Below are 19,639 nucleotides of genomic sequence, written 5' to 3'. Positions count from 1 at the left end.
GAAATGGCTTTTCTGGGGAAGTTCTGTACAACCACTGTGTACAGAAGAGCTCCAAGTTGCCATATTGCATTGAATCTTAGAGAAAAATTACAGCAGCTAAAGATTGAAAAAGGGAATGTAATTCTTAAATTTGTTCTAAAGCCTTTGGTTTTTGTACTTCATGTTTATGTAATATACAGTGGGGACAGAAAGTATTCAGACCCCCTTAAATTTTTCACACTTTGTAATATTGCAGCCATTTGCTAAAATCATTTAAGTTCATTTTTCCTCATTATTGTACACACAGCACCCCATATTGACAGAAAAACAGTGAATTGTTGACATTTTTGCAAATTTATTGAAAAAGAAAAACTGAAATATCACATGGTCCTAAGTATTCAGACCCTTTGCTGTGACACTCATATTTAACTCAGGTGCTGTCCATTTCTTCTGATCATCCTTGAGATGGTTCTACACCTTCATTTGAGTCCAGCTGTGTTTCATTATACTGATTGGACTTGATTAGCAAAGCCACACACCTGTCTATATAAGACCTTACAGCACACAGTGCATGTCAGAGCAAATGAGAATCATGAGATCAAAGGAACGGCCTGAAGAGCTCAGAGACAGAATTGTGGCAAGGCACAGATCTGGCCAAGATTACAAAAAATTTCTGCTGCACTTAAGGTTCCTAAGAGCACAGTGGCCTCCATAATCCTTAAATGGAAGACGTTTGGGACTACCAGAATCCTTCCTAGAGCTGGTCGTCCAGCCAAACTGAGCTATCGGGGGAGAAGAGCCTTGGTGAGAGAGGTAAAGAAGAACCCAAAGTTCACTGTGGCTGGACTCCAGAGATGCAGTCGGGACATGGGAGAAAGTTGTAGAAAGGCAATCATCACTGCAGTCCTCCACCAGTCGGAGCTTTATGGCAGAGTGGCCCAACGGAAGCCTCTCCTCAGTGCACACATGAGACACATGAAAGCCCGCATGGAGTTTGCTAAAAAAACACCTGAAGGACTCCAAGATGGTGAGAAATAAGATTCTCTGGTCTGACGAGACCAAGAAAGAACTTTTTGGCCTTAATTCTAAGTGGTATGTGTGGAGAAAACCAGGCACTGCTCATCACCTGTCCAATACAGTCCCAACAGTGAAGCATGGTGGTGGCAGCATCATGCTGTGGGGGTGTTTTTCAGCTGCAGGAACAGGACGACTGGTTGCAATCGAGGGAAAGATGAATGCGGCCAAGTACAGGGATATCCTGGACGAAAACCTTCTCCAGAGTCCTCAGGACCTCAGACTGGGTTGAAGGTTTACCTTCCAACAAGACAATGACCCTAAGCACACAGCTAAAATAATGAAGGAGTGGCTTCACAACAACTCTGTGACTGTTGAATGGCCCAGCCAGAGCCCTGACTTAAACCCAATTGAGCATCTCTGAAGAGACCTAAAAATGGCTGTCCACCAACGTTTTCCATCCAACCTGACAGAACTGAAGAGGATCTGCAAGGAGGAATGGCAGAGGATTCCCAAATCCAGGTGTGAAACACTTGTTGCATCTTTCCCAAAAAGACTCATAGCTGTATTAGATCAAAAGGGTGCTTCTACTAAATACTGAGCAAAGGGTCTGAATACTTAGGACCATGTGATATTTTTAATAAATCTGCAAAAATGTCAACAATTCTGCGTTTTTCTGTCAATATGGGGTACTGTGTGTACATTAATGAGGAAAAAAAATGAACTTAAATGATTTTAGCAAATGGCTGCAATATAACAAAGAGTGAAAAATTTAAGGGGGTCTGAATAGTTTCCGTCCTCACTGTATATTTCATTTTTTCTTGCTCTGTTGCTAGCCTAAGGTGACCTTGGGTGTCTTAAAGGCACCTACAAATAAAATGTATTATTAACCTAACGCATTCCCTCGATCCTGTGCTGTGCACAAGAACAGTGGTTCTCTCCCTCCCCACAGGACAGATTGATAGCAGGGGAGCCATTGGCTCCTGCAGCTGTCAATCAAATCCTTTGATTGAGGCAAAGCTCCGCTGTCTGTGTGTATAGATGCAGGCAGTGGCACTCAGGAGCAAGTCCGCATGAGTACCCTCCCCGCTAGCAAGCTGCTTGCTAGGAGGTACTCGAAAAGCAGGAGGAGCCAGGAGTGCCAGAGTGGGGACCCTAGAAGAGGAGGATCAGGGCTGCTCTGTGCAAAACCATTGCACAGAGCAGGCAAGTATAACTTTTTTGTTAAAAAAAAAAAAAAAAATACACAACATATAAAGTTTAAAATCACAATACGGTTTGTGTAGCCATTTTATATGCTATATTATTTTTTTGGTATCTTTTTCAGAAAAGTGGAGTTACTCTTTAAAATGACCTATGTTATGCACAATAGACTTATACACAGTAAAATGGCAACAATAAATGGGACTTTTAAGGTACCCTCACACATACAAGACATATGTTGGTGTCAAACTGGGCAACTTCAGCAGCTTACATTTAGGGTTATACACAACTATTTTTACATTCAAAAAAATAATTAATATGTGGTAAAATTATTGCAACTATCACTATATCACACTTGTGGGTGAATTTTCACGAATGCAGTGGTGCATTGCCCATTTATTTTCAATGGGCCCTCAAGGTATGTTCAGAGCCCAAAAACATACAACCGAATTTTTTCCAGTGAACACTTATGCGTTTAAGACCAAGTGTGCTTGTTTATACATATGTGCATAATTGACATCACTGAAAATACATAGCAATGCACATATATAATGTGTTGTTGTAGTACACGTTAAAACACACACGATAATGTGTGCAAAACAGTGTGAATGCAGTCTAAAGTGTAAATTCAAGTCTGCAAAGATTGACTAAAAGCAATGTAGTCTCAAGCTGGCTTCGACTGTTATCTCTGCAGTCACTGCTATCGGCACAATTTAAAAAACAGGATTTTTTTTGTTACTCGCCTTAAAATCCCATTTTCGGAGTACATTGACAGACACAGCCGCTATTCCTAACCTTGACCAACAGGATTTCATAGCGCCACCTACACTAGGCTGAAAAAACACTTGCCACTGCCTACGGGCAGTCCTCACTTGTATAAAACCTGCTCTCTGCTATAGGCAAGCCAGTTAGTCACAAATCAGTGTGAAAAGTAAAAAAAGTCAATAGGGGGGTGGGTGCTGTGTCCTTCAATGAAGTCAGAGAAAGGGATTTTACAGTAACAAAAAAAATCCAGTTTTCTTACCTTCATTGATAGACACTGCCTCTTTTGCTAATCTTGACCAACAGGGGTGCCCCAAAGCATTGCCACATGAGGGGTGGGCAAACAAACCAAAGGAACAAATCAGGCAAATATGAGAATAAAAATAAAAGATACTGCGCTAGTGTCAACTGCTAGTGCAGTGCATAAGCTCCAAAACACATCCGTCAGATATTTATCACAAGAAAGAATTGGTAAACAAAGTGTTGCGCTATAATAAACCATAAATTAAGTTAATAGTCCCAAGTGAAAAATGTAATTAAAATAAAAATAGATAATAATGAAACCCCAAAAGAGATGATGGTGATAAAATCTTGCAGCCACAAATCAAAGGTGAATCACATAACACTCCCTTCACAGCAAAGGTCGACCAACATTCCGGTATGAGCCTTAAAGCAAGCGAAGATACCGCCTTATGGTGTACTTCAGATGGACATCCAGAGCTCCCAGACACATTATATGAAAATCAGAAAGCACAGGATAGTGTAAAACTTAGCTTGTAGCAGAGAGCTCAGCTTCTTTTGCAGCCCAAAAGAGGCTCCTGCCCCTCAACCCTTTCACTGCCAGGCCTGTATGCCGTACAGACCTACAAAAGTGCCAGCAGGTGGCCAAGTCCGTACGGACCTCATTTCTCCCTCTGCTATAAGCTCATGGTCATTTCAATGACCATAAACTTACGTCAGCACCCCCGATCCATCACCGCTCAGAGCGGCATCCCTCTTGCAGCTTCTGCCTGCACTGAGCTCAGGTGAGCTGTCATGCTGCAGAACGCTGCGGGGGGTGGGGTGGAGCGGTGGGGGTGAAGTTGGGGCTTGGTAAACATGTGTTTACAAAGCTCCCCCCTGTAGTAGAGTGGGCGAAGGCAGCGATCACTACAGATCACCCCTATATGTCCCACTGACAGCTGACCTTAGTAAACCGCGAGTAACATGTATCAGACTGTCATTTTATGAATATATTAGGAATCTCTATACAGATTCACAATTCATTCATGTAAAGTGCTACAGAGAAAAGGGACCATCTTCAGTTCCTTTCTCCGTCTCAAAAAAAAAGAGATATGGGGGTCCTCTGATATCTCACCAAAGTCCCCCCCCCCCCCCAAAAAAAAAGAAACTGTAAAAAAATAAATAAAAAAAAAAAAGGAAAAAAAAAACAAAAAACGGTGACGGCCTCACCCCGCACTCACCCCTCCATGGCTTCCTCGGGAGAAGCCAGAAGACAATAGCGAATATTAATTCTCTATTGTCACAAGTGGGTGGGTTCGAGGCACAATGCTCTGTGCCCTGAACCCAACCTTTTTCAAGCCAATTAGAGCCACAGGCTCTAATCATATGGCTTGAAATAAAAAGTCAGATGCCCTGCAGGGGAGCGGCGCCCCTGCGTCCCTAATGGACGGGCCGCTACTGTTAAAGCCCCCTTTCACATGGAGCAGACTCTGTCAAGAAGATCCACCTGCTCAGTGGGTGATCTGTCTGCTAAATCCCGCTGAGCAGGCGGATGACAGGTCCGCATCCTCTCTGCTGATGCAGAGCGGACACAGAAACAGCCCGCTATTCTCTATGGGGTGGTCGGATAGAAACGAACTGCCTGTCCATTTCCATAGGATACCATCCGATCTGATTTGCTAGATGGATGGGGAATGGATTCCCCATGCGTCTGTTTTTAGCGAACTGGACCAGATGCAGACGGGTGTAAACGGACACATGTCTATTACATCAGCCTCTCCATAGAGAACAATGGGTGGTCCAATTGGGCCCGCCTGAAAAACTGACAGGCAGCCCTGATCGGTGTGCTTGTGTGAAAGGTGCCTAAGGCCTTATTCACACTGGGCATACACAGCGTACCTTTACAGGGGTGCACAGGTGTTCTGTGCATCTCTGTGCAGGCAGTCTCACTCATGTCATTTGGGATGTAGCAACTGTACGAACAGACCCGTTGCTTCCAATTTTATATCCATATAGGTCCGCATGCATGACCCTGAGCTCACACTGTCTGACATCTGTATGGCTAGGGGTACGTGACCCCGAACGCAGATTGGGAACAGCAGCTATGCCTGTGCAGCCGTTGCATCCCAATTGACATAAATGGGACTGCCTGTGCGGGGATGCACAGAACACCTTTGCATCCCTGTGCGGGTATGCGCTTTCAGGAAATGTCTAGTTTGAGGGGTCTTTTCAAATTCTGAAAGCTTTAACTGAAAATGGTAACCTCCAGATTTTTAGAGTAAATTAGTGCGGGTATGTGCTTTCAGGAAATGTCTTTTCAAATTCTGAAAGCTTTACGTGAAAATGGTAACCTCCAGATTTTTAGAGTAAATTGTTATATACAGTTTTGCCATTACCATTTCACAAAAAGGTGCAAATTAAAATGTACAAATATTTGTTATTTATTAACTCAATACAGTTATATTTACTAGGAATTTAGCAGGAATTTTGTACATTTTGCCTTGCATGAATCCACTATTAATAATTTTAGTGTCTTTTTAGCGAAAATATTGTTTTGATAAACATTTGTATTGTATTGATAAACATTTGCGCAAATATTGTTGTGCCTTAAAAATCAGTTGCACCTTCTTTTTATTGTACTGGCCATATGCTTTTAGAAAATGTATGGTTTGGGGGGGTATTTTACAAATTCTGAAAGCTGTGGATGAAAAAGGAAATCCTCCAGATTTTTAAAGAAATTTTTGCGTATTTCTCAAATAGGTTTTCACTATTTCTCAAATAGGCGCAATTTAAAATGTACAAATATTTGTAATTTTTTACTCAATACAGGTTACGCTTTTAGATTTAGTAGGAATTTAGCAGGAATTTTGTAAAATTTGCTGTGTTTGTATCCGTTAATAATGATTTTAGTGTATTTTTAGCGAAAATATTGCTTTGGTTAACATTTGCGTAAATATCGTGGGACCTTAAAAATCAGTAGTACCTTCTTTTTCTGCTACTGGTCCTATGTTTTCAGAAAATATGGTTGGGGGGGTCTTTAACAAACTCTGAAAGCTATAAGGGAACAATAGAAACCTTCAGATTTTTAGAGAAATGTGGCTATTTACATTTTTGCGTACGTTCAGTTTTCACCATTTTGCAAGAAGGGGCAATTTAAAAAAATACAAATATTTGTTATTTATTAACTCAATAAAGGTTAAGATTTTATATTTAGCAGGAATTTTGTAAAAATGTACTGTTTTTATCTGCTAATAATGATTTTAGTGAATTTTTAACGAAAATATCGTTTTGAAAAACATTTGCGCAAATGTCATTGTGCTCTAAAAATCAGTAGCACCTTATTTGTATTCTACTGGTCATGCGCTTTCAGAAAATATATGATTTGGGTGATCTTTAACAAACTCTGAAAGCTGTAAGGGAAAAAATTAAAAAGCAAATGGAAAAATTGCAAGAATGGCCTGGCCACCTGAGTGTAAAAATGGAGCACAGGGACCGGCAGCGAAAGGGTTAATGGCATACGCCTGAACAATCGTCTGCTGAATCCAACAGGAAATGGCGGCGGAGAAGGCCGCCATAATTTTTCTCATAACCTCCGTGAGCACAAAGAGTTGGCCCTCAAGAAGCGGCCGTTGCCGATAAGTACACACAATCCGCTCGGACCACGTCCAAGGGGTGCAAAGCAACCTCCTGAACACAAGAAAGGAAGGACAATGTCCTCATTCAGGTGGAGATCCCACACCACCTTCAGGAGTTAAGAAGGGGACAAGACAACAGGCACATATCAGGAATATGAAATGGTGGAGTGACAAACACTTTAAGGCAAGCTTTGGGCCAATGGCTCGTTGATGAAAGGCCAAACAACCAAGCCACCAAGAAGGTACAAGGATGGACCCCTAAGGCCTCAAAAAACTATATAGGCCTTTCAGGTACAGTATCTTCCAGGACGTAGACTTACAAGCCTTCAACATCTTGGGAATTACCAAGCCAGACAACGCCCTGTCCCTCAGAACCTGGCTGTCAATAACCATGTCATCAAAGCCAGAGACAGTAAAACAGGGTGGAAGACTGAACCCTGGGACATCAGGTCCTCCCGAAGAGGTAATCGCCAGGGGAGCGTCTGCGTCCTGCTCTACTACGTCGACGTACCACGCATGACCAGGCTAGTCTGGAGCCACCAAAATGACCAGAATACCTTCAGCCTCTATCCTGTGCAGCAAACAGGCAAACCGCTTTAGGGAAGGAAAGGCTAAAATGAGATGATACTAGTCCCACGGTGCCACCATTGCATCCGCCAGAGGATCGTGCATTCTCACCACACATTTCAGAACCTTCAGGTTGAAGCAGGATGCTAGACTTCTTGACATTCAAGATCCATGCGAAGTTCTGCAGGGAGTGCAAGGTAACCTCAACACTGTCCATCAAGGCCTAGTAAGTCTCTGCACACAGGAGCAAGTAATTCGGGTAACCAATCAATCCCTCGTTGTCTCAGCAGGGCAAGAACCGGGTCAAAGCCTTGGTAAAGAACCAGAGAATGGAGGCTAGACCAAAGAGAAGCACCACAAACTCATAATGCGCATCCTAGATCACATAGCGTAGGAATCACCGAAAAAAAAAAAAACATATCCACAAAAAAGCGAAAGGAAAACCAGAGCCAACATATTCAGCCCTCCCAACCTAAAAAAACAGGGTGTGTGGCCTGCAGCAGGAATATCCATGGATAAAAAACTGATATGGTTGCAAAATTTGAATTGTCCAGGGCAATAAATCCCTATACCACTGGCCTTGACAAATTAGGATTGTCAAAGGCAAGTGGTATAGGGATTTATTGCGCTGGACAATTATTTACCTTTTGGTAACCCTCCAACAATCCTCCCATGCAGGTGCTCGCCACCGTACACACTGGAAGAAGAAATGATGAATGGCTGCACATCACCGCAGAACCGTACTATAATTTATTCCACCAAGTGAGAATTATAGAGGAGTCTTGCAGTATGCAGTTGTTCATCATTTCTACTTACCAGTCCAGCAGAGCATGCGGGTAAGGCTCCCATTAAACTTCCTCCTCTCCACTAAAGTGGGGGGGCTGTTGGCCAGGGTAACAATGTGCCACAGACTCCAGTGCCTGGTTATGTGTGTCCCTGCAAGACATTTAACTTGCTGGCAAGCCTCTTCCAAGATGGGGGTTGTCCAGCCGAACCAGCGCATAGCTAAAGGTCTGCGTGCGATTTTTAGCCAGACTTGGGTGACCACTGGATCTAGATTATCCAGCTTGGTTATTGATAGAAGATCGCTGTAGAAAAAAAAAAAAAAAAAAAAGCAGAATAAAAATAGCCTGTGGAACCACAGGTCCAAGCAGGGAACCTGGTCCTAAATCCTGCACACTAGACAGAATAACTGGCTTGCTTATAGCAGAGAGGGTTTTTATACCAGTGAGGGCTGCCCATAGGAGGTGCCAGGTTTTTTTTCAAATCTTTTATTTAAGCAGAAGACAAGATCCATAGAGTCATAGCAGTAAGAATCACAGAACATATGAGAAGTTTTTTTCTGCCTACTGTACTATGTAGGTGGCTCTATAAAACCCTGTTGGTCAAGATTAAGAAGAGAGGCCGTGTCAATCAATGAACGTAAGAGAGACAACCACTGGAAGGAAAATCTATGTTTTTATATACCTTTATGAAACTATGGGGACAGGCATATTAACTGACAAAAACTGCAATAGGGTGAAAGTGCTCCTCTATAGCCATTAATACACAGAGTTATTCCCTGCTTGGACAAAATTAACCATGTTCAATAAGGAAAAGGGTAGAAATGTGGATAGTAATTGCGCAGATGTAAAATAAGTAATCCAAACAGCAGCTGGCAATTACAAAACAGAACATTCGTGTATAAATAATAAAAAAAAAAAACAAATTGCTGCGTTAAAATAGGAGGTGGTAAAACCGAAAAGCTTAGTTAGACTTACCGTTAACTCCTTTTGTGGGAGTCTTCCAGGACAGCCCATGAGACCCAAGGCTCCTCCTACCAGAACAGGAAACACGTTAACCCCCACCAGATAAAAGGGCGGTCCTCCAGGCCCCATGTCAGTATTCTCATGAACTGTAGGAGTCCCTGTAAAACATATGCATAATACACATAACTTCAAGACAAAACCAAGTGGGAATCCGGCTGTCCTGGGAGACTCTCAGAAAAGGAGTTACCGCTAAGTCTAACTCAGCTTTTCTCTAAGCATCTTCCAGGATAGCCCATGAGACGATGAGCCAGAACTTACCAGTCTAGGGAGGGACCACTGCCTGAAAGACCTTATGACCAAACACCTGCTCCTGAGCAGATAGGAGATCCAGGCGATAATGTTTAATGAAGGTTTAAAACCTGGACCATGTGGCAGCCCTGCAAATTTGTTTCGGCGAGGCTCCAGCCAGAGGAACTTCCCTAATTTTGTAAGTTTCAGAAATAGCTTGCTTTATCCATCTAGCCAAGGTGGCTTTAGATGCACTCTTTCCCTTGTGTGCTCCTTAAAAGAGGACAAACAAGGGGTCTGTTTTTCTAAAGGTCTTGGTGACCTCAAGGTAGACGAGAAGAATTCTTCTCACCTCTAAAAAACAAAATTTTCTTTCTTATCTTGCATCACGAGACACAGAGCCATAGTAGTTACTATGTGGGTTATAGGCCACCTTCAGGTGATGGACACTGGCACACCCCAAGACAGGAAGTTCACTCCTTATATAACCCCTCCCACACCTGGGAGTACCTCAGTTTTTTTGCCAGTGTCTAAGGGGTTGGTCACGAGTAAAGATGTGCTGTGCTGAGCTCCACTGGAGCAATCCTTGCTGGGGCCAGCTATGCAGCCGGATCCATTCAAAGTGTCTTTTCAGGCCGAATTGAATGGTACCCGGGCCTCGTGGCGGCAGAAACTAGGTCTTGCCTGCAACGCTTCTCTTTTTAATAGAGCTGGACCCCGGGATCCAGAGCTTTAGTTTTTTCAGCCATAATTTTTTTTCTGGCGCGGTGTTTTACGGGTCCAGGAGTGTGGGTTCCCCGAGGGTCCCCGGTTCCTGAAGGTTTTGTAATGGAGCCCACCGTGAGAGGTGAAGATTGGGTCTGTTGGTTTTTACCACAGAAATCCCTGAGGCGGGATAGGCAAGTGGAGGTTTCTATGGAATTTTTAAAATTTTCTTATGAAATGTCTCCTTTAAAAAAGTAAATGTTGTCATGCCTAAGAGTCACCATTGAGGGCTGTATAGAGCACGTACCTTGTCATGCTTTCCTTAAACATCACACTGTCACAGAAGCAGCAGGCTTCCCTCCAGCGAGCAGCTCAGACAACCGGTAAGATTGGGGGGGGGGATTTTCTTCCACGATACACCCCCAGTCTGGACAAAGCTCTCCCTCTCTTCCTGCAAGGGGAAGCCAAAAACGATCGGGGATGCAACTCCTTTTTTTCCACCACCCCTGCATGGTGGCTTGTCACAGGTCTCCTCCTCACCAATTCCCCCCCCCCCCGCCAACACACGCCGATCCCGTTGGATCGGAGGCCTGCGTGAGAGAAAACACTCTTTTGAAGAGTGTCTTTTGAAGAGGGAAGGGGGGTTGTGATGGAAGGGGCGGGGCTTAACGCAGCGTTGGCGTCCTCCCACGTCCAGCATGGGAGTATGTTTAAAAGCTCCATTTTTGCTGGCTGCAGATGTCGGAGGGAAATAATAGCAAAAAGGGGCATATAAGACGTTGGCAACACAGGCATTCCCTGACACATTTACCATTTGCATCAGGCTGAGCGTTAATAGCAGCGGCAGTGGCTGGACTATTGCTCAAGCAGTGGATGCGATTTCTTCTGATAGTACCTCTGCTTTTGTGCATTGGGCTAAGGTCAGAAGGGGGGTTGAAACACCCCTAAAATAGGGCTAAAAGGGTCTCCCTCAAACTCTGGAAAGCCTACTCATCTCTACAAATGGCATCCTCCCCTCAGAGGGGGTGGCTGGTCAGAGTGAGAATCGGGGCCATTAAATGTTGGCAACTGTTTTCAACACTGCGGCCCCTGCAGCCATGATAGGATTGAAAAAAAAAAAAAAAAAGAAAAAAGGGGGTTAGCAGCTTTAATCACATCCCAGTGTGGGGCAAAATGCAACAGGTTCTCTTCCATTACCCAGGACCCTCAAACTGAGGAACTAGGGGCAGGAGAAGATGAATTCCCTCAGGGGAACGTGGTGGGGCTTATGACTCCTCTTCTGAGGTGTCAAATGCGGGGGGGATCAGCTTTCACAATCTGTAAGATTGATGGTGCAATTTCTTGGTGAATGGTCCGCTCCACATTTATGTACCCTTAATTGAGTGTTTGGGTTCGCTAAAGCCTCCTCAAGCTGTGCAGGTCTTTCCTGTCCATTCATTGCTGGAAAAGCTTTTTGTATCTGAGTGGATCACCCAGATAAGCATTTTTTTCCCTCCTAAAAAGTTTTTTTTCACACTTTATCCTATAAAGGAGAAAATTCACTAAAGGTGGGGATACCAGCAATTAACGCTGCTATATCCTCTCTGAATAAAAGTTTGACTTGTCCGGCAGACAATGCTCAAATGCTTAGGGAACCAAACACTTTTTTCTCTGGCAGACTGAGTGTCTCAGCCTGCGCTGACAGTAATTGGTTAATCGAGAGACCAGTTTAAACAGGTGTTCAAGGTTATCCTGTACAGCAAGCCCATGATCTGGCAAGCTACTAGCAGCTTTAAGTTTGCAATAGTTGCTATGAGAGATTATATCCATCAGGCCTTGCGCCCTAAGCTCTGTGCCATGCAAGAACCTCCTGGCTAGTCTTCCTTTTTGCTGCGAAACGGCTATTTGGGGATGATTTGGGTAATACATCCAAAGAAATTCTAGTGGAAAGTACCCCTTTGCCATTTAAGAAAAGGAATAAACGTATTTTCATTTTAACAAGCTCCTTCTCCTGTGTCAGGGGCATCAGCCTGCAGGCAGTCACGACGGCCTGCGCCATCAAGTTCAAAAGGTAATCCTCAGGGTCAACCCCAGGGACAAAAGAGGTCTTAGGGAGGAAACCTACAAAAATACTACAGCCTCCTTATGAGGAGGCGCCCCTGCTCGCTTGAGTAGGGGGAATACTTCTGCAATTCTCAAGGATCTGGCAGGAAGGGTGTTGAGAAAGATGGGGGACTTCCTCAATAGCTCCAGGGTACAAACTGGAGTTCCCGTCTCCTTGTTTTCTCAGATCAAATGTTCCTAAGGATCCAGAGAAAAAGAAGTCTTTCTTTCAAGCATTGGACCATCTTTTGGCAAAAAGTGATCATGGTGGTCCCCATGTAAGAGCAGGGGTTGGGGTTTGGTTCAAACCTTTTTACATGGTGCCAAAACCGAATGGACATTCTGGATCTCAAAAATCGAATTCAATTCCTAAATATAACGCTCTTTTTTCGCATGGAGTCAATCCAATCAGTTGTCTCCATCCTACAAGGAGGAGAACTTCTGGCGTCAATCGACATCAAAGATGCATACCTCCATGTGCCTATTTCCTCACTCACCAGTAATATCTACTTTTCAAGGTAGAAAATCTTAATTTTCAGTGTGTAACTCTGCTTTTCAGTCCAGCTACTCCACCATGAGTGTTTACAAAGGTTCTGGCCCCTCCTCTAGCCAGATTAAGGGCCCAAGGTATAACGATTATAGTTTTCCTAGACAATCTGTTCTTGATAGACCAGTCGGTAGCCCGCTTAGACCAAAGTATGGTCACCACATTCAACTACCTGGAATACCTAGGTTGGATTCTCAACCTAGAAGAAATCTTCCTTAAAACCATGAAGAAGGCTAAAATGGGTCTGATCATAGATATACCCAGAAAAGGGTATTCTTGCCCCAGGCAAGATCAGCGCCATAAAGGAACAGATTCAGGTTCAGGTGGTCGAAGCAAATTCTTCTATTCAGCTTTGCATGAGGTCGTTGGGAAAGATGGTGGATTCATTCAAGGCCGTTCCTTATGTTCAGTTTCATTTGAGACTGCTGCAAAACAGTATCCTATCAGTTTGGAACAAAAGGGTTCAAGCTCTAGATTTCCCAATGTGTCTGACTCCAAAGGTGCACCGGAGCCTTAGCTTATGGTTAATAACCAAAAATCTACAAAGGGGAAAAGCCTTCCTTCAGTTACCTGGGAAGTGATGAACCTTTTTTGGGTTGGGGAGCAGTCCTGAAGGCCTGAACGTTCCGTTTACGGAATTGTCCTGCCAGGATTTAATCCGACAAATGCCACAGCAATAGCCTATATTAAATCACCAAGGGGGCACAAGAAGTTGTGCGGCTCAGAGAGAGAGGTGAATCATATTCTATCTTGGGCAGAAAACAATGTACTTTGCCTATAGGCAGTCTTCATTCTAGGAATAGAAAATTGGCAGGCGGACTACTTGAGTCGCCAGCAGCTGTTCCCGGGAGAATGGTTCCTTTACCCCGATAGCTTCCTGTCAATATTTCAAAGATGTGGGATCCCAGACGTAGATCTGTTTGCGTCCAGGTTCAACAAAGAAATCGACAACTTTGTGTCAAGAACAAAGGATCCGCTAGCATGCGAAACAGATGTCTTGCTATTCCCGTGGAATCGGTTCTCACCGATTTATGCATTCCCTTCTATTCTGCCTGCTTCCACGACTTCTTTGCAGGATCAAGCAGGAAGGGAAGTCGGTGATTCTTGTGGCCCCCAGCGTGGCCTAGGAGATCTTGGTAAGCAGAGATCGTAAAGACCCATGGACCCTACCGCCACGGCCAGACCGTCTCTCGCAAGGTCCGGTATTCCATCCCACTTTACAAACACTAAATTTAACGGTTTGGCTATTGAGACCCACATTCTGAAAAAGCATTGGCTGTCAGGTTCAGTGGAGTCTACTCTGGTTAATGCAAGGAACCCGGCCTCCAGAGTCATATATTATAGAGTCTGGAAGGCAAATGTCTCCTAGTGTGAATCCAGGGGTTGGCACCCCAGGAAGTATATCATAGGTAGAATCCTTGACTTTCTACAGATGGGATTAGAAATAAAGCTGGTCTTGAGCACTATCAAGGGCCAGGTTTTGGCCTTATCGGTATTATTTTAGCGACCACTTGCTTCACACTCTTTGGTTCGTAGCTTATTCAGGTGGTAACGTGGCTTAATCCTCCGGTTAGGTCACCCCTGAACCCTTGGGACTTGAATTTAGTCCTGTCGGCATTACAGAAACAGCCTTTTGAGCTGATACGACAAATTCCCTTGGTCCTAGGATTTTACAGGCAAGCTGTAAAAAATCCTATTTTCTTGATCACCCTTTGGTGAACTACAAAAGGTTGAGAGTACAATGTCCTGGGATCTGTGGAATGTACTGGCCACTTTAGGCAGAAATCCTGGATCAGTTTTCAAAACAACCCGATCCTCAAAAATTGTGAGGAAAGGCTCCCTCACCGATAGGGGGGCCTGTAACTCACTTACCCTACGAGTTGAGGTAATTGCCACAAGAAAAAAAATGTTTTTAAGGTAAGTAGCTTAGACTCTACCAGAGTCTGAAGCACCAGGGGCAGGTCCCAGGTTGGACAACTTCTAACCACTACTGGTATGGACCTAGAAATTGATTTGAAGAATCTAGCTATAGTGGGATTTTCCAAGAGAGATAATTGGAGAAAAACGATAGCTGCCGCCTGTACCTCTAAGGTACTAACTGAAAGACCTTTGTCGACACCCTCTTGAAAAAATTCCAAAATGGAAGGAACATCATGAGTTAATCTTTGATTTTCAGATAACCATAAGTTAAATTTCTTCCAAACCGTGGAATATATGGCTCTAGTGACTGGTTTTCTGAAATTTACCAGGGTCTTGACTACTTTGTCAGAGAACCCCTAGGTGCTTAGTAGGTTTTCTTCAGATACCAGGCTGTCAAGCTTACGGAAACCACCCGTGGGTGCGACGCTGGACCCTGTGATAACAAGTCTTCTCTCTTCGGAAGACTCAGTGGAGGCTCTGAGACCAGAGTCTGTAACAGGGAAAACCATGGCCTCTTGGGCCAGAAAGGGGCTATTAGGATAAGATCTGTTTCTTCTAGAAGAAACTTCTGGAGGACTTCCGGAATTAGCCTGATCGCTGGGAAGGCATAACAGAGGCTGAATGGCCACAAATTCACCAGGGCATCGATCCCCAATGATCGATCCGCTGGGTTCAGAGAAAAGAACTTCTCTGTCTTGCGATTGTTCTGATCTGCGAACAGGTCCGCTTCAGGACATCCCCATCTGTCGGTGAGACCTGCAAAGATTTCGGGATGAAGGGACCAATTGTCTTGACATACCCGGTAGCAGCTGAGATAATCTGCCAGACAGTATTGTGTCCCCTTCAGGTGCTGTAATTGAGGCTAGATTCCCTTCTGCCCACGATAAAATCTCCTGGGTAATAGATTGAAGTATCTGACTCCTCGTACCACCCTGTTTGTTGAGGTACGCAACCGTAGCATTATTGTCAGATAGAATCTGGAGATTGTGACCCCTGATTTCAGTCTGAAATGCCTGCAAGGCTCTCTGAACCGCTAGAAGCTCTTTCTGATTCGATGAAGCTCTTGCTTCCCTTGAGGATCATTTTCCCTGAGCCATTGTGTTGTTGAGGTGGGCTCCCCATCTCCAGGAACTCGCATCCATTCTGATCCTCTGGGATATAGGAATGGACCATGGTAGACCTCTTGTTAAGTGCAGGTGCATCCACCACAAGCTTCTTTTTACCCTGGAGGGTAACAAGACCATTGATTCCAGGGAACTTACATCTTCGTCCCAGTTACTTAGTAGAAACAGCTGTAATGGGAGTTGATGAAATCTTGCCCATGGCACTACGGGAAAGCAAGAGGTCATCAGACCCACTGCTCTTGATACCTCTCTCAGCGAGACCGACTGAATGATCTGTAAGGCTGACATTGTTTGCATCATTCTTGAGACCTTCTCTTGCGGGAGAAAAACTGGTCTACTGAGCAAAATTCGTACCCCAGGTATGACACTTTCTGGGCCGTAATTAAGGAAGACTTCTTTGTTTATTAACTAGCCTATAGACTGAAGGAACTCCTGTACAGGCTGGAGATCCGCTAATAACTTTTGGTAGGACTCTGCCACCACTAGGAGGTCATCCAGGTAAGGGATAATAGTTATCGCCTTTAACCTTAGAAGAGCCAGCGCCTCCCCCATCACCTTTGTAAAAATGCGTGGGGCTGAGGACATACCGAAGGGGAGGGCTTGAAATTGAAAGTGCCGAATCTCTGTTCCCATCTTGACTACTAGTCTCAAGAATCTTTGGAAGGCTGGATGAATAGGGATGTGCAGATAGGCATCCCTCAAATCCAAAGTGGCCATGAAGCAGTTTGGGTAAAGCAGGTTTTTGATTAAGAACACCGTCTCCATACGAAAGTGCTTGTACCTGATCGAATGGTTTAGAGGCCGGAGGTTCAGGATAAGCCAATATTTTCTTGATGGCTTTCTGATGACAAATGTATGGGAATAAAATCCCTTGCCCTGATCCGACCGAGGAACTGGGATCAGGATCTTTTGATCTAACAAGTCTCCAATTTGGAAACCCAGGGCCCTCGCTTTTACCTGATCTTGGGGAGGGAAGGTGACCAATAATCGCTCTGGTGGCTGGCAAGAAAATTCCAGCCTGTACCCATTGGTCACTAGGTCCAGGATGAATGGACTTGAGGTGACTGCTGCCCACTGTGGGAGAAAGGCCCTCAATCTTCCTCCCACTGGGAGACACGAGTCACTGTGGATTGGCGGGTTGTTGAGGAGGGTTAAACAAGACGCCCCCTCTACCTCTGCCCTCGTGCCTTGTCCAATGTTTTTTGGGCCTCCTGTCCCTTTCTCTAGGATCTTGCTGCCTACTTTGGCCACAACATTTTTTTCTGGCTGTCGGCTTTTTCTTATTTTCTGGAAAGGCCTTTTTTCCAGTATATTCCAGTGCCTCTTGCAAACCTGGGCCAAAAAGATCAGCGCCTGTTAAGGGAAGACCACATAGGCGCAACTTTGAGGCAGCGTTGCCTGTCCAGGTTTTAAGCCATAGGCTTCTTCTGGCTGAATTCACTAAGGCCGAGGTTCTAGCTGTCATTCTTACCAACTCTGTGAAAGAATCAGCCAAAAACCCCACTGCACAAAAGAGGAGAGAGAAAGATTTCAGAATCTGCTCTCTAGAGGTACCTGCCAACAAATGTGTTTGTATTTGTGTCAACCATACTTCTAAATTTTTGGCTACACCAGTGGAGGCCAGAGCTGGTTTAAGATTCCCAATGGCTGAGACCCAGGCTCTGTGAAGTAGGATATCTTCTCTTTTATCCATCGGATCCCTAAGCATGCCCATAGCGTCGTATGCTAAGTCCGAGTTTTTTGAAACTTTTGAAAGAGGTGCGTCTAGCTTTTTGTTCCATGGTTGCGCTGTGTCCTCTTCAAATGGAAACTTCTTTTTAGGTTACCGGAAAAGAAAGGTTTTCTCTCTGGATTTTACCCACTCCAGCTTGATAGTATCAAGAAAGAAACTATGCACGGGAAAAACTCTAGCCTTTTTCTTATGCAAACCCTTGTACATAAGGTCATGTTTAGACAATTGTACCTTCTCCTCTTCTATAGCAAGTGTCGTATAGATGGCCTTTAATAAGTCATCTACATCTTCAAATGATAACTTATACCTCGAGCCCCTTGTGGATTCTCTATCCCTGGGCCCTGTATCTGACCCGGATTCATCCGAAGAATGGGCAGATCCGGCTTCAGCCTCGGAGTCTTCACTCTCCGCTGTGGAGCGATAGGACCGGCTGAAGTCCTAACTGGAGATGGACCCTCTGAGGGGACTTGAATCTTGTCAATAGACGTAAGCTCATCTCTAACAGAAGTCAGTATTTTCTGACAGGAGACAACCGGGTCATTCTTAACTAGGCTGTCTATACAGGTGCGGAAAACTGTTTTGGTCCATGATGAGTTCAATTTGTTTCCGCAAACTGCACATTTCCTTTTTGGTGGCTGCGCTTGGGCCTTGTCCTGAGTCTTGGCCTGCAAAAGAACAAATGACCCCAATAAATTTTACGCCACTTACACTCCATAACACCCCGTGCAGGAGAAAAGGAAAATGTGTCCCCTTCACCTAGTGCCTACTGGTTACAAGGGGAAGAACACTCACAGGATGTGCAAGCAAGTAAAATACACTTCAGGCTTACCTGTGAGGTGCTGGTGTTAGGGCCTGCTACCCCTGCCTGTGCAGGTATCGCAGAGGAGTCCATCCCACCCCTGTAGTGGTCCACAGCCTCTGCTGGGTTTCACTGTTCCTAAAAACCACCAGCCTCCCAGTTTGCGACGTTTAGAGACCAGAACTAGCATTTCCGGCGCCTGTTGATGACATCACACGCCCCGGAAGTGACCCCGCCGGGTACTTCCTGTGGGCCAGCTTGGAACCCAAGTTCCGCCACTCCACACGCGCAGCTTCCTCTCTTCCACTGCACACTCCAGCCAGGCTGTTTAGCAGGGAAAACAAGCCGAATGCCGTCATGCAGCTCAGGGGCAGGAGCTCAGTTGAACACCGCAGTGCTGGCATTCCCCATTCACTGAGAAGCAGGGACAGCAGCCACAAACCTACTCCCCCAGTGGATGTGCCACTCTGGAACCTAAGAAGAAGGTAGGAATACCACCCCATCGCCACAGAAGCCACACTAATGAGACTTAGGGGAACCAGTTCCAGGAAACATGTTAAACACCACCCCCCCCCCCCCCGGTCCAGAGGAAACACCAATACTGACTGGGGCCTGGACTGGAGGAAAGCCCATTTATTTGGTGGGGGTTAACGTGTTTCCTGTCCTGGTAGGAGGAGGTCACATGGGCTGTCCTGGAAGACACTTAGAGAAATACAAAATTATATATACAGTGATAAATCCATGAGAACATCTAAATACCATCATGTCTTGGTGATGGTAAACGACTGAACACCAAAAGTGCACCTTTCACCATGATAAAAAAAAGGCTGTGCCCTTACCAGATGACTAGACTCCACATTATAGGAGCCAAGTAAAGTATGGATTGGTATAATGGGTCCGTCCTTTGGATATATACAGGATGATGGAAGTATCAACACAAGTGGCTACTCTTTGTTTCTCGCTCCCAAGTATGATAAAAGAAAGGAGAACACCGCCAACATAGCATAAAACTGTGATGATTTATTGAGCTAAAATAGTCAAGGATAAAAAAAGTTTCCAAAGAAAAAACAATCTGCAGATCACATAGCATGGTGAGACTAAGCATAGTCTCCACCCTACTAGTTTAGTCATAACTGATGTCATTGGGGGTGTGAAGTCCATGCCAGAAGCCATGCTATTAGACAGGTCCACAGTGGAAAGAACACAGCTGATCGGATGCTCTAATCACCACACATGGCCACTATTGGTCAAAAAGAAAAAATACTGCTAGGAGGCATTACTCCTGCAGTGGATGCTTACCTAGCCTACGTTT

The 19,639-nt window shown here is 44.7% G+C and overlaps 1 protein-coding gene across 2 annotated transcripts in view; it reads right to left on the bottom strand.

The window, feature by feature from the left end:
- PDE6D (phosphodiesterase 6D) overlaps nt 1-19,639 on the bottom strand; it is a 123,073-nt gene that overhangs the window by 20,782 nt on the left and 82,652 nt on the right. The gene's annotated exons all lie outside the window — the stretch shown is intronic.

Source organism: Aquarana catesbeiana, linkage group LG04, assembly GCF_042186555.1.
Source record: "Aquarana catesbeiana isolate 2022-GZ linkage group LG04, ASM4218655v1, whole genome shotgun sequence".
Taxonomy (NCBI): domain Eukaryota; kingdom Metazoa; phylum Chordata; class Amphibia; order Anura; family Ranidae; genus Aquarana; species Aquarana catesbeiana.
The sequence above is the reverse complement of the archived record's forward strand: the minus strand, read 5'-3'. Positions and strand labels throughout refer to the sequence as shown.